Genomic DNA, 14,384 nt, shown 5'->3' with positions numbered 1-14,384 from the left:
AACAACGCTATTAGGTTGGAACTGTTAACCCCTGTTTAAAGAATAGAAGCTGAAACACATAGCTAGTGAAGCCAGAATTTGAACCTTGACAGTCTGCCAGTATACTCATCCTCTTAACTATTGTACAGTATCTATTTCTCTAAGTCTCAGTTTCCTCACCTAAAGGGCAGTAATAAAAAGATTGTTTTTTAGGGTTACTGATTGGTAGGACTAAATAAAGTAATGCTTGTGAAGAGACTGATTCAGGATCCTAGATATTAATGATAATACTTATTTGGCTACTTTTTGGGGGGTCCTTCTGTTTCTTTTTTCTTTGTCTCCGTTATAGTTTTTATTTTTCCTCTGCCCATTTCTTTTAACTGGTGTTTCAAGGTTCCATTCTTGACCTGCTGTTGTATGTCATTCCGTATAATTCCCCTTCAGGAGTTTCATCCACTTCCCTAGTTTTTAACCACTGCCTACTTCCTATAGGTCAGTGATCCAATTCTGTACTTTCCTCCCGAGTTGTAAGCTGATGTATCCAAATGTCTGCTGTACATCCTCCTTTGCCTGCCACCACATGTCCCTCCAGCTTGATGTGGATAAAACTAGAAAAGGTTTTAATCGGAGTTGAAACTAAAGGATACGAAATGGAGAAGCTCACACTTTAGCTCTCAGAACAGTGAAACTTCAAGACTAAGAGACTGATATTCCATAAATGCCTGATGTATAAAAGATTGAAACTTAACCTCTGGCCAATGAATTGCTCCCCATCTTTGAGCCAGTTAACTCTGCATGGCCGCTAATTGGGCTCTCCCCTTTTATACTCCTTGCCCGTGAATGCAACCCATTCTTAACCTTCTTCAGTGGACTCACCTATAGCTCACTGCAGCTGCATGTCCTGAATTACAGTATCTCTGCTACTCCAGAATAAACTTGATTTTTGGTATCTTGTGAAGAAGGAATTGGCAATCCAGTCCAGTGTTCTTGCCTGGAGAATTCTATGGATGGGGAAGCCTGGCAGGCTACAATCCATGGGATCACAAAGAATCAGACCTGACTGAACGACTAACATACACATATGTTTGGTATCTTGAGTTTGCCTCAGCTTACCTCTTTTCTTTTAGGTTGACCTTACATGGTATCATAAGTGGGATCTGAAGGCACCAACCACTTGAACCTCTGGAATCAAGTGAGTTTCTTGTAGTTGAGTCCTTTGCACTGTTAACTTCTGTGAGCCATTCTATTTTTGGTAAGTCTCCTCAGAGCTCAAGCTGCCTTCTTTTGTTTGAGCTCTCCTACTTTATTCAGGATCTAGATAGAGACAGATTGCCCTTCTGGTAAGTACTCTTGTTTCTGATAATTGTATCCAGTCATCTGAATGTACTAAAGTACCCCCCACAACCACCACCTTGAGTGATCCTAGCTGGTTTTATGTTAAAAAAATGTATGGCCTTTCCCCCTGTGCATGTTTGACTAAACAGACCAGTCTTACTTAGGATAGCACAGAACTCCAATGGCCATTGTGTGGAAATTTGATCTCTCCAAACTTGTTTTCTTTGAACTAAGTTAGAAGACCATGGCTACCATATTAAGCAATCTGAGTAGGATAGTTATTTTAATAGGTATCTAGAGGCTACTAAATGTTCAGGGTTCTAAAATTGCCTCCTTACTGTTTCTAAATTTCTGAGGCAAATAAACAACCAAAGATGGATTAAAAAACCCCAGGTCCCTTCCTCAGTGCCCACTAAGGGCCTTTCTAACCCCGCTGTTCCACCTCCTCCTCATCTCCCTTTTCCCTTCCTGAGTCTCTTCTCTGGATTTACTTTCCTTACCAAACGGAACCTATTAAGACCTTCTTTTTCAAAATTAGACCCTTTTAGGATCCTACTAAAAACTGCCCTGGGTTTCCTACACCCCATGGACAAAGGGCAACATAATGGCTATAATAAAGGATTTCCCCTCAGTAACTGAAGGTCCCAATATATTTGCTGAAGAATTCAGTGCTGTAACCCAAACCCACCAACCTCATCTTTCTCATCTCTCTTAATAGTTTACTTGCTTGTTGGAGAAGGTCAAGTCCCACAGTGGATTGAAACTGCAGCTTGGGGAAACCCTGAACAATTTCTAGGGTTTCAGTTAAACCAACCATTAGTCCTTTTATATGGTTAACCTCATGGCAGAGCCAAACGGCTACACAAAGCCATCCTTGGAGCCTTTCCAAAACCTGTGGACTAGAATTAAAGTCAGGTATGCATCCAAAAGCCTGCTGAATCCTTCCATGACTATTACAACAAACTCCAAACCATTTCCAAAGGAAATTCTGGACTCCCTGTAGATGTTGAGTCCTCCCAGGCGGCTTTTAATTCCATATGTGTAAATGGCCTACATAAGGACTTATCCTTGTTGGTCAAAAGAACCTGTATCAAAGGGGAGAGAGTGTTCACCCCTGACCTTGTCAATCTGGCTATATATAGCTCACACCATATAAGATGACTCCAGAAAGAAAGAAAAAAATGGTAACTAAGATTTTGAATCTACAGCACCAATACATGGAAACTCCAAAGCAAATCCATCCTACAAGAAGGTGTCCTTATTATAGAAAACCTGATCAAGGGGAAGGATTGCTACAAATTGAACTCCAAATAGTTACAACCTTCTCAGAACCATGGCCAAATCCAGGCCAACGATGGGGCATCAAGGACACACAGGAACTGTTCCTCTTCTGCCATTAAATAGGTGGAAACTACTCTCCAGATCAGGGACAAATTCCTTACAGTTTTAAGTGACACAGGGGCTGCTCCTGTCAGTGCTCCATCCCACTGCAATTAAACAGTCCCTTCCCTGGAGTAGTAGACTTATTCAAATAGTGGGAGTCTTAAGTAAACTGCAATGTGTCCCTATTTCTCAGCCCATATTTTTTGGTCTGGACCTTTTGTAAGGCAAATGTCTGCTGCTTCTCAGTGATTTGGGTCCCAAACATTTATTGGGATGAGATTTTCTGGAGAAACACAATGCTGCCATTGTTTTCTCTTAAAAGGTGGAAGTAAAAAAAAAAAAACAAAACAAAAAAGTGGAAGTATCTCGAGTTTAAGTTCAACACTCAGGGAAATTCAACCCCCATTGCCATTATTTGCACTCTACAAACCAAGGCAGTCCAAACTTTGCACTCATCTGCTCTACTAAACATGGAATTCCCTGATCTTTGGGTAAAATCCTTAACTGAAATAGGCACAATTCATAGTGCCCCTCCCATTATGATCCAGGTGGACCCCACAAAACCTCTCCTAAGAATAAACAAATACCCTATAAATAAAGAAGCTTACAGGGCATAAGGCAAATTATAGAGAACTATAAAGCCCAGGCACTTAGAATCCTTTGTACTATCCTTGTGTTAATAATACCCTTATTTTGCCTGTAAAAAAAAATACCAGTGGCTGAGAATGGAGATTTGTCCAAGACCACAGGGCAATAAATAACATTGTAATTCTCTGCCATCTTGTCGTTTCTAATCCCTGCATGCTGTTAGTATCCATCCATGCTGGAAGCACCTTTTACGTTTTGATCACTTTAGGCAGTGAGTTTTTAGTATCCCTGTTGAAAGGGATAGTCAGTGTCTCTTTGCCTTTACCTGAGAAGGACAGCAGTACATGTGGACAGTCATGCCTCAAGGCTCTACTGAGGCCTTCTTACTTCTCACAAGTTTGACAGGCTGATTTAAATGACATAAAGCTCTCTAGGGGCTCCACCTTACTACTACATTTGGGTGAGCTTCTTTTTTGTTTGCCCTCCTAATACTTCTTTCAAAAAGAAGCATTTGCTGAAAATCTCAGCCCTTAAGGGACACACAGTCTGGAAGGGGAAATTACAGTTTGTCCAAACTCAGGTTCAATCTTGAGGACATTTAATCTCAAAACAGGTGCTACACCTAGATGCTGATAGGCTTCAAGGTATTTTAAACTTTTCAAACCATAAAAGCAAATGTTTCTTGGTTTTGGTTTTTTGGCCATGCCATGCAGTTTGTGGGATATCAGTTCCCCGACCAGGGGCTGAACCTGGACCTTGGCAGGGAAAGCCCAGAATCCTAACCCCGAGGCCACCAGGAAACTCCTGAAAGCAAATGTTAATTGTGAGGTTTTCTTGGGCTAGCTAGCCATTGTCATAATTGGATCCCAAATTTCTTTTTGTTGGTTCAGCCCCTATATACCCTGCTAAAGAACACCAGCCTGACCCCATAGTTTGGGATGATCAAGATGGCTTGGCCTTTAAAATCTTGAAGGAAAGCTTAATAAGTCTACCTGCCCTTGGACACCTAAATTATCGGCTACCCTTTTCCCTTTTTGTATATGAGAAGGAAGGGAATACCCTCAGATTACTTACCCAAAACCATGGGGCTATCAGCAACCTCTAGGTTGAACAGCCAACAGTTAGATTCAGTGACCTGAGAATACCTCCCTCCCTCCCATGCCCTAGAGCTATGCTTGCTTCCACTCCTTTAGCAAAGGCTACTGAAGAAATCGTTATAGAATCCTGTTTAATCATCTTTGTATCTTAGCCTGTTGAGACTCTCTTAAATTTCATGCCACACTCAACATCTTTCAGCGAGCCATCCTACCACCTATGAAATCCTCTTACTTACCTCCCCTCATCACTCTTATTCCCTCTAACAGTCTCAACCCTGCTGTCCTTCCCTCTTGCACTAATGAAATTCCCCATGTCTCTTTGACTTTTATGGATCACCTCTTGACCCCTCATGATGACTTACAAGAAACCTCCTTGGTGAATGCTAATCTGGTTTATTGATGGCTATTTATTGCCTAAAAAATGAGAAGGGCAAATTTTGTGCCAGGTATGCAGTGTCAGCCATTTTCCAGGTCAGTGGGGCTGCACTCTTGCATTCAGCCATTTCAGTCCAACAAGCTGAATTATATGCTGTCACTCAGTGTGTTTTAGCCAAAGGCAAGATGGCCAGCATCTATACCGATAGTTGGTAGGTCTTTGGGATAGCCCATGACTTTGTAATATTATGGAACAATGGAGTTTCCTTTCTTCTAATGGAAATAAAATTAAGAATGGCTCTTATGTCCAGAATTTGTTGGCTGCCAGGCTGCTGCCAGCACCTCTAGCTGTCATTAAAGTCCCTGAGCATTCCAAGTCTGATTTCTTGAAGCTAAAGGAAATGACCTCACCAATATTCTTGCAAAAAAAAAAAAAATGCCACCCTTCTGGAGATATATAAACCAAATCTCTATCATGGTCCAGAAGGCTACTCCCCCTGTGAAGACCTAAGGGCACTAGTCAGGAAAGTACAGCAGTTGGCCTCTGAAAGGAAAACAGAATTGGAAATCTAGAGGCTATTGGTCCCGTCAATTAAAGGGACTTTGGTTTGGACCCAGTAATAAGTTGGTCCTGCCAAGAAAATCTAAGATTTCCCTTATTAGACACCATACATGAATTAAACCATTGGTCCAATGAGAAAACAATAACATTTATGAAAGAATATTGGTGAAGGAACATTGGCAAGGCTACAGAAAGCACATGTCTTGTTTGTTCTACCTGCCCTAAATTCAACTCAGAGAAGACTCTATCTACGCTGCTGGGGACACATTGATTTACCTAAAAGACTGTCTGAGGTCTGGCAGATGGATTTCATACAATAGTGCCTGTCTCGTGGATACAAATTTATTAGTCTTGCAGGTTTGGAGGTTTTCACAGGGACTAAAGCATTTCCATGTAGAGAGGCAAGTTCCTCTTCTATAGCTAACGTTCTTTTAAGAAAGATTATTTCCATTTGAGGAGCCTCCCTGGAACTCCATGGTGAACCCACTTTACAGAACAAGTACTTTGACAGATCTGTGCCTTTTGGCCAGTTCTGCAACATTTTCATTCTGCTTATCATCCTCACTCTTCAGGACTAGTTGAACCTTCAAATGGAATTATGAAGATCCATTGGCTAAATTAGTTAAAAACCTCCAAATACCTCAGCCAAAACTTTTTCTGCTGGTTCTTCTAAATCTTAGACCCGTTCCATTCAGGATTCATAAACTCTTACCTTTTGAAATAATTACAGGACAGTCCCTGCTTCCTTTGACCTATAAATAATAAAAAGGGGATATATTTCAGTTTTGCAAAGGTGTAATTAAGTCCACTGAGAATAATAATGCTTTGGAAAAATAATCTTTCCATGGCATGCTCCCAGGAGACAAAGATGTCAAATACCACATTTGCAGCTTGGTCTATTGGAAAAGGCATCTCCGTAAAGTTTGCCTCTAACCTTGTTGGAAGGGCCCCTCGCAGGTGTTGCTGACTAACACGCGGGTTGCCAGAGCCTGCCGGCAAATGAACTGGTCGAGAACGCAATTACCAGAGTACCTGAGAAAAATAAGACTTAGACAGACTTAGAAAGACTTAGACAGACTTAGAAAGATGGGGTTGAGAGGGACAGAGTCAGCTTGCGTCTGACTCTGCCAACTTTATTGAAGAATACCACACCTATATATATGCTAACAGGAGTTACTAATAGATCAAAGGTTTGCATATGTGCAGAGCTACAGGCACAGATGTTTTAAATTCCTCCACTTAAGATCAGTAAAGCATCACCCTAGCGCCCAACATGATTAAGATCAATAGAACATTAACTAGATAGAAAACAGGCTTCAATCATGACGAGTTTATCAGCACCAGGAAAACAGGTGAAAGATCGCTACAGCAATTTCCTTGAGGGAGGTGAGAAAGGCCAACCTGTGCTTTAATAAATCAGGGGTGGCGGGACAGAGAGGGACCTCTTGATCTCTCTCAGAGCCAAGGAGCCTGAGCAGTCAGGCTGGCTCCCCGCAGCGGGTCACTAAGCTCCAAGGGTTGGACTCCAGAATTCATGCGTCTCTTCTATAAAAAGTGGATCTGCAACCTAACTGGTGATTCAAAGGTAAAATTTTCTAATGACTGAAGCAGATGACATTAGAAATAGACCGCTTCCCCAAGATAACCAGACCAGGCCTGTGTCATGCTGCTTAAAGTTCTAATGGTCCTTTCTCTGGATTTTTTGCTGCCCCCTCATTTAGCTTTAGCACATCCCTTGGTCCCCTGCTTAGAAAAATTACCAGTTTCTACCAGCCTTACTGATGGTTTGATTTGTGCCAGAGCTGCTAACGCTCTTGATGAACCTGAACTGGTAGCCTGGCCATTATCCTTAGGAGGATGGCAAGGTCTCTCTGGCAGAGATGGAGTATTTTCCTTTGGTCCCTTTGAACTGTTACACATTCTTCCTTCTGGCAAATTGGCACCAGACATTACAACATTCCATTGGGTGCCTCCCACCCACAAAGGTATACCCCTCACCCAAGCCTGGACTCTTACTCATAATCTTCCTTTGTGTTTCAGAAACGTTAATGGGACTGGTAAAAACTTTATGGTGGGGTAACAAAAATTATAATGGTACTGGGGGATGGACAGCGGATGTCATTCCATTCAATGGTAATCCTGTTGATAAGAAATCTAGTAAGTGGTGGGAAGGTACCTTCTCCCTGGAGATTCCCCAGACCTCCATCAGCACCTCACCCACAACAATCCAACTCTCCCATTATTCCAAATATATAGAAATTTAAGGTGTTCTTATAGCCGTTTCCACCATGCCAACTATCATGTGCTATATGTAAATGACTGTTTTTGGTCATGAGAACTCTTCTTTTATCAGAGGAAAAAAAATACTTGGGCTAAGGGGCCCACTTACGCCCCTTCTTTAGAAAACACTGGTTAATTCTTTCTGTTTAGAAGAAATACGCATTCCACATTCCCCCTGAAATGGAAGGGACCCTGCAGAGTTTTTTCCCTCACTCCTGACACCAGAGTCAGGAAAACCCTCCCTTCCACTGGAAGAACCCACGTGGGTTCTCCTCACAACTTACAGGAGCACGTGAACCTTTTGTTCAGTTAAAGTTGTAAAGCAGTCGTTGTGGATTTAAAATATATCCATAAATTCTTAGCTATTCTTCCTTTCAATAGGTGGAACTTAATTGTCCTACCTTAAGTGGGCTGTAGTTAGTGACTCTCATCTATCAAGTAAAATGTGGCAAAAGTGATGGTGTGGTTTTCAGAACCAGATCATGAAAGGCATAGTGGCTTTGTGTGTGTGTGTGCGCGTGTGTATGCATGCTTTCTCTCTCTCTCTCTTGGATCACATCTTCTGGGGAAAGTTGCTACATCTTGAAGACACTTAAGCAGTTCTATGAAGAGGTCCATCTGATCTGGAACTTAGGCATGCTGCCAATGACCAGTAAAGAGGTGAGGCCTCATCCACAGTGAGGAGGCATTCTGGGGAAGGAAGTCCTCCAGCATCAGTCAAGCCTTCAGCTGACCGCAGTCTTCACCACCATCTTGACTGTAGCTTCATGTGAGACCCTGGGTCAGAAACACTCGTCTAAGCCCCTCTCTTACTCTCGGAAACTGTGTGAAATAATGAATGCTTATTATTTTAATCTGCAAAGTTTTGAGTAATTCACAATGCAAAAAAAATAACACACCATTTATCTTTATCATGGGGTTTAATTTTAATAAAATGTGAAAACTGAAAAATCAATGTGAAACTAAATGTGGAAATCAATGTGAAAACTAAAAAAAAAACTAGGATGGATATAGTTTTGGATGGATGCCCTCTAATAACCCTGTAGTAGTTAGGAAGGGATTTGAGTGTGTCTTTGGCTGTCTTTTCCCTCTTGGGTTAGAGTAATAGACTGTGAAAAAGCAAGTCAAAACCTCTCCATAGACATGGGAACTACCTTCAGTGCTTCTCTTACAGCTTTTGAATAGCAGCAAACCCAGATAGACAGCCTAGCAAAAATAGTCTTACAAAACCACAGAGCCCTAAACCTCCTTACTGCACAGTAGGGAGGAACCTGTGCGTTGCTCTGGGAAGAATGCTATTTTTATGTTAACAAATAGGGAAGCACAGTGCACGAACTAAAAATGATGGACAGTATAAATCTCTTAACTGAAATATGCCAAGCCCTAGGATTTAAGACATTTTCAAGCTATTAAGTATAGGTAGCTGGGGAAACTGGTTGAGAAGCTTGTTACAGTTGGTAGCTATAATTGGACTTCTGACCCTGGGTATAATCCTTCTAATGAAATTTCTACTGTCATGTTTCAATAGGCAAATGCCTTTCTCTCAGATATATATACAGAATAAAGTTCCTAAGGCTTATCCTGAGGCTTAATTGACCATGAAACCAAATTGACTCCCTTAGAGGAGTGTGACTGAGATTCTCCATGTTGAAATGAGGCAACAAATCAACTTGCCATGCCATCTTCTGTGGGACAGAGCATCCCAGGGTGGTCCTCTGCAGCTTCAGGGGATACACAGCCCAACATCTAGCAACAGCTCAGAGTAAACAAATACCCAAGGTTGATCAGCAATACTTTTCTATGAGAGATCTTGCTCAAATGAGGAGAAAATAAAAGGATGTTAGTCTAAAATGGATCCAGAGGGTATGAAATGGAGACCCATGCATGTGCCCTCAGAAAAGCAGAACTTAAAGATTGAGAGACTAATTTCCCATAAATACCCAACTTAGAGAATTATCAGTTCAGTTCAGTCACTCACTCATGTCCTGACTCTTTGTGACCCCATGGACTGCAGCATGCCAGGCTTCCCTGTCCATCACCAACTCCCGGAGCTTACTCAAAGTCATGTCCATCGAGTCAGTGATGCCATCCAACCATCTCATCCTCTGTCGTCCCTTCTCCTCCTGCCTTCAGTCTTTCCCAGTATTAGGGTCTTTTCCAGTGAGTCAGTTCTTCACATCAGGTGGCCAAAGTATTGGAGCTTCAGCTTCAGCATCAGTCCTTCCAGTGAATATTCAGGACTGATTTCCTTTAGGATGGACTGGTTGGATCTCTTGCAGTCCAAGAGACTCTCAAGAGTCTTCTCCAACACCACAGTTCAAAAGCATCAATTCTTCGGCACTCAGCTTTCTTTATGGTCCAACTCTCACATCCATACATGACCAGTGGAAAAATCATAGCTTTCACTAGATGGGGTTTTGTTTCCATACATGACTACTTGAAAAACTATAGCTTTGACTAGACAGACCTTTGTTGGCAAAGTAATGTCTCTGCTTTTAATATGCTGTCTAGGTTGGTCATAGCTTTCTTTCCAAGAAGCAAGTGTCTTTTAATTTCATGGCTCCAGTCACCATCTGCAGTGATTTTGGAGCCCAAAATATAAAGTCTGTCTCTGTTTCCATTGTTTCCCTATCTATTTGCCATGAAGTGATGGGACCAGGTGTGATGATCTTAGTTTTCTGACTGTTGAATTTTTAAGCCAATTTTTTCACTCTCCTGATCTTTCACTTTCATCAAGAGGCTCTTTAGTTCTTCTTTGCTTTCTGCCATTAGGATGGTGTTATCTGCATATCTGAGGTTATTGATATTTCTCCCAGCAGTCTTGATTCCAGCTTGTGCTTCATCCACCCCAGCATTTCGCATGATGTTCTACTGTGCGTATAAGTTAAATAAGCTGGGTAACAGTATACAGCCTTGATGTACTCCTTTCCCGATTTGGAACCTGTCTGTTGTTCCACGTCCAGTTCTAACTGTTGCTTTTGACCTGAATACAGGTTTCTCAGGAGGCAAGTCAGGTGGTCTAGTATTCTCATCTCTTTAAGAATTTTCCAGTTTGTTGTGATCCACACAGTCAGAGGCTTTGGCGTAGTCAATAAAGCAGAAATAGATGTTTTTCTGGAACTCTCTTGCTTTTTCGATGATCCAGCAGATGTTGGCAATTTGATCTCTGGTTCCTCTGCCTTTTCTAAAACCAGCTTGAACACCTGGAAGTTCACAGTTCACTTACTTTTGAAGCCTGGCTTGGAGAATTTTGAGCATTCCTTCACTAGCGTGTGAGATGAGTGCAACTGTGCAGTAGTTTGAACATTTTTCGACATTGCCTTTCTTTGGGATTGGAATGAAAACTGACCTTTTCCAGTCCTGTGGCCACTGCTGAGTTTTCCAAATTTGATGGCATACCGAGTGCAGCACTTTGACAGCATCATCTTTTAGGATTTGAAATAGCTCAACTGGAATTCCATCATCTCCACTAGCTTTGTTCATAGTGATGATTCCTAAGGCCCACTTGACTTCGCGTTCCAGGATGTCTGGCTCTAAGTGAGTGATCACAGCAACGTGGTTATCTGGGTCATGAAGATCATTTTTGTATAGTTCTTCTGTGTATTCTTGTCACCTCTTCTTAATATCTTCTGCTTCTGTTAGGTCAATAGCATTTTTGCCCTTTATTGTGCCCATCTTTGCATGAAATTTTCCCTGGGTATCTCTAATTTTTTTGAAGAGATCTCTAGACTTTCCCATTCTATTGTTTTCCTCTGTTTCTTTGCATTGATCACTGTGGAAGCCTTTCTTATCTCTCCTTGCTATTCTTTGGAATTCTGCATTCAAATGGGTATGTCTTTCCTTTTCTCCTTTGCCTTTAGCTTCTGTTCTTTTCTCAGCTATTTATAAGGCCTCCTCAGACAACCATTTTGCTTTCTTGAATTTCTTTTTCTTGGGGATGGTCTTGATCACTGCCTCCTGTACAGTGTCACAAACCTCCGTCCATAGTTCTTCAGGCACTATGTCTGTCAGATCTAATCCCTTGAATCTGTTTGTCACTTCCACTGTGTAATCGTAAGGGAGTTGATTTAGGTCATACCTGAATGGTCTAGTGGTTTTCCCTACTTTCTTCAATATAAGTCTGAATTTGGCAATAAGGAGTTCATGATCTGAGCCACAGTCAGCTCCTGGTCTTGTTTTTATTGACTGTATAGAGTATAGAAGATTATCAGATGTAACAGATTTATTGAAGCTTAATCTGTGACCAATGAGCATCCTCCAAAACTTTCTTCCCATCTTTGAGCCAGTGAACTCTCTGCATGTCTCCTACCTGGACTGTCCCCTTTTGCACACTTTGTTCATAAAAGCAACCCACCCTTAACCTTAACAGACTTGTCTGTAATTTGCTACAGCTTGGTATCCCGAATTGCAGTTACTCTGCTGTTCCCAAATAAACTTGATTTCTGGTAACTTGAGCTTCACTTCTTTTAGACTGACATTTTATTATCTTAACCAATTTTCAAAGAGTAAAAGTTTTAAATTTTAATTAATTCAGACTTTTCTTTGCTGGTTTGTGCTTTTTATACTAAGAAATCTTCGCCTAACCCAGGGTCATAACTTCCCTACTTCTTTGCTAGACGTTTAGTAGTTCTTACCCTCACATTTTGGTCTATGCCAATTTTAAATGAATTAATAGTCCTTATTCAGACCTCTCCTTTATCTGATATTAATAAGCCACTGCAGTGTTGGGTTGTAAGTTAGTATGTTGTTGTTGTATTTAGTCACTAAGTCTTGCCCAACTCTTTTGCAACCCCATTGACTGTAGTCCACTAGGCTCCTCTGTCCATGGTATTTTCCAGGTGGTTCAGTGGTAAAGAATCCGCCTGCCAAGGCAGGAGATGCAGGTTCAATCCCTGGGGTGGAAAGATCCCCTGAAGGAGGGTATGACAATCCATTCCAGTATTCTTGCCTGAAAAATGCTGGGACAGAGGAGCCTGGTGGGCTACAGTCCATGGGGTTGCAAAGAGTCAAGCACGACTTAAGGGACTGAGCCTGCAGTGTTGGGATGCTGGAGAGCTTGCCTCGTTGTCCCTCCTCCACTCACAACTTTAGGCAGGCACTGCTGTGCTGTGCCAGATAGGGGATTTCTCACCTCACCCTTCCTCCTCCAGCGGTAGACTTGTTCCTTTTTACTCAGAATGAGAATCTTGATGGAAGCAGAAGGTCATTCTTCATGGTGGCCTGTTTTTTCAAATTTGTATACATCTGTGTATAATCACCACTCGGAAGTCCTCTTGCTCTCTTTCTCAATCTGGATCCCACCAAAGGATAAGCAGTATTCCTATTGCTACCATACAGATTTGTATCAGTGAAATCCTGTAGCACCCTGTTGTGCCAGACTTCTATCACTAAACAGTTCTGAGGTTCATCCAGAGGTTCATCCACCTTGTTGCATGTAGTGGTGGTTTGTGGCTTTCTGGTTTCTTTGCTGTGTATAATTCTATTATATTAATAGATCAGTACCACAATTTATGAGCTTCCCAGGTGGTGCAGTGGTAAAGAACCCGCCTGCCAATGCAGGAAACATAAGAGATACAGATTTCCCTGGGTCAGGAAGATCCCCTGGAGGAGGGCATGGCAACCTACTCCGGTATTCTTGCCTGGAGAATCCCATGGACAGAGGAGCCTGGCGGGCTGCAGTCCACAGGGTCGCAAAGAGTTGGACACTGCTGAAGTGACTTAGCACGTACGTAGGCTTCACAGTTTATAAAACCTGTTTAAACAATTGGATGATTAATTATCTAATTAATCATCTTGTAATTGTCCTAAATGCTTATAATTATCCTAGAAGTAACATACCAATGGTCTATTCACCTTGTCCCTGAGGCCAGAAACCTAAGAGTCATCTTTGACACTTCTTCGCATATTCCTCTTGAAGTCTAATGAGAAAATTCTGTTTATTCCTCTTTCGTAATTATGGCCACAATCCAGCCACTTCTCCCTGTTTTCGTATCTCTTGTCCACAGTTGTGCACAAGGCTTTTCACTGCCTGATTCTTACCCAAAGGTGTGTTCTCCAGGCTGGAACCGGCCAAGGAATCGGTCACAAACGTATCTCACCTGCCGTCAACCTGCAGTGGCTTGCTTCCTTCCCTGAGAGTAAAAGCTGAAGTCCTTACCATGGCCTGCAAAGCTCTTCTCTGACTCCAGCTACCTCTTCAACCATAATTCCTACGCCACTTTCTTTCCCTGACACAGCTTTAGCTGCTCCAGCCCACCTGCTGTTTTTCTTTGCCCAGGATGCTCTTGGCTCACATGGTCCAATACTTTGCTTCCGAATTTTTTTCTGGTGTCGGCTCAAATGTCACCTCATGAGAGAGGCTTGCCTCTAATGACCAAATCTAAAAGACTCTTCCTGGGACTCCCCTGACTGTCCGGGGGTTAGGACTTCACCTTCTAAGGCAAGGGATTCAGGTTCCATCCCTGGTCAGGAAGCTAAGATCCCACACGCCATGTGGCCAAAAAAAACAAAACATAAAACAGAAGCAATACTGTAACAAGTTCAATAAAGACTTCAAAAATCATCGACATAAAAAAAAAATCTAAAATAAAATAAGTAAAAGGCTCTTCCTGTCTCATGTCTTGACTTACACATTATTTTTTTATAATACTTATCACTGTTTCCATTAGGACTTCCCAGGTGACGCTAGTGGTAAAGAACCTGTCTGCCAATGCAGGAGACAGAAGAGATGCAGGTTCCATGCCTGGGTTGGGAAGATCCCCTGGAGAAGGAAATGGCAACCCACT

The 14,384-nt window shown here is 42.0% G+C and overlaps 1 protein-coding gene across 5 annotated transcripts in view; it reads left to right on the top strand.

The window, feature by feature from the left end:
- WDR89 (WD repeat domain 89) overlaps positions 1 to 14,384 on the top strand; it is a 43,308-nt gene that overhangs the window by 15,261 nt on the left and 13,663 nt on the right. For 2 of the 5 annotated variants that reach the window (XM_020914288.2, XM_020914290.2), the window contains exon 2: positions 1,107 to 1,171. The exons of 2 other annotated variants lie outside the window; for them this stretch is intronic. The gene's annotated coding sequence lies outside the window, so the exon portion shown is untranslated. Of the gene's footprint in view, positions 1 to 1,106; positions 1,232 to 14,384 lie in introns of all 5 variants that reach the window. One more of the 5 variants, XM_020914289.2, reaches the window with a different exon arrangement.

Source organism: Odocoileus virginianus, chromosome 6 (genome assembly GCF_023699985.2).
Source record: "Odocoileus virginianus isolate 20LAN1187 ecotype Illinois chromosome 6, Ovbor_1.2, whole genome shotgun sequence".
In the NCBI taxonomy this organism is placed as follows: domain Eukaryota; kingdom Metazoa; phylum Chordata; class Mammalia; order Artiodactyla; family Cervidae; genus Odocoileus; species Odocoileus virginianus.
The sequence above is the reverse complement of the archived record's forward strand: the minus strand, read 5'-3'. Positions and strand labels throughout refer to the sequence as shown.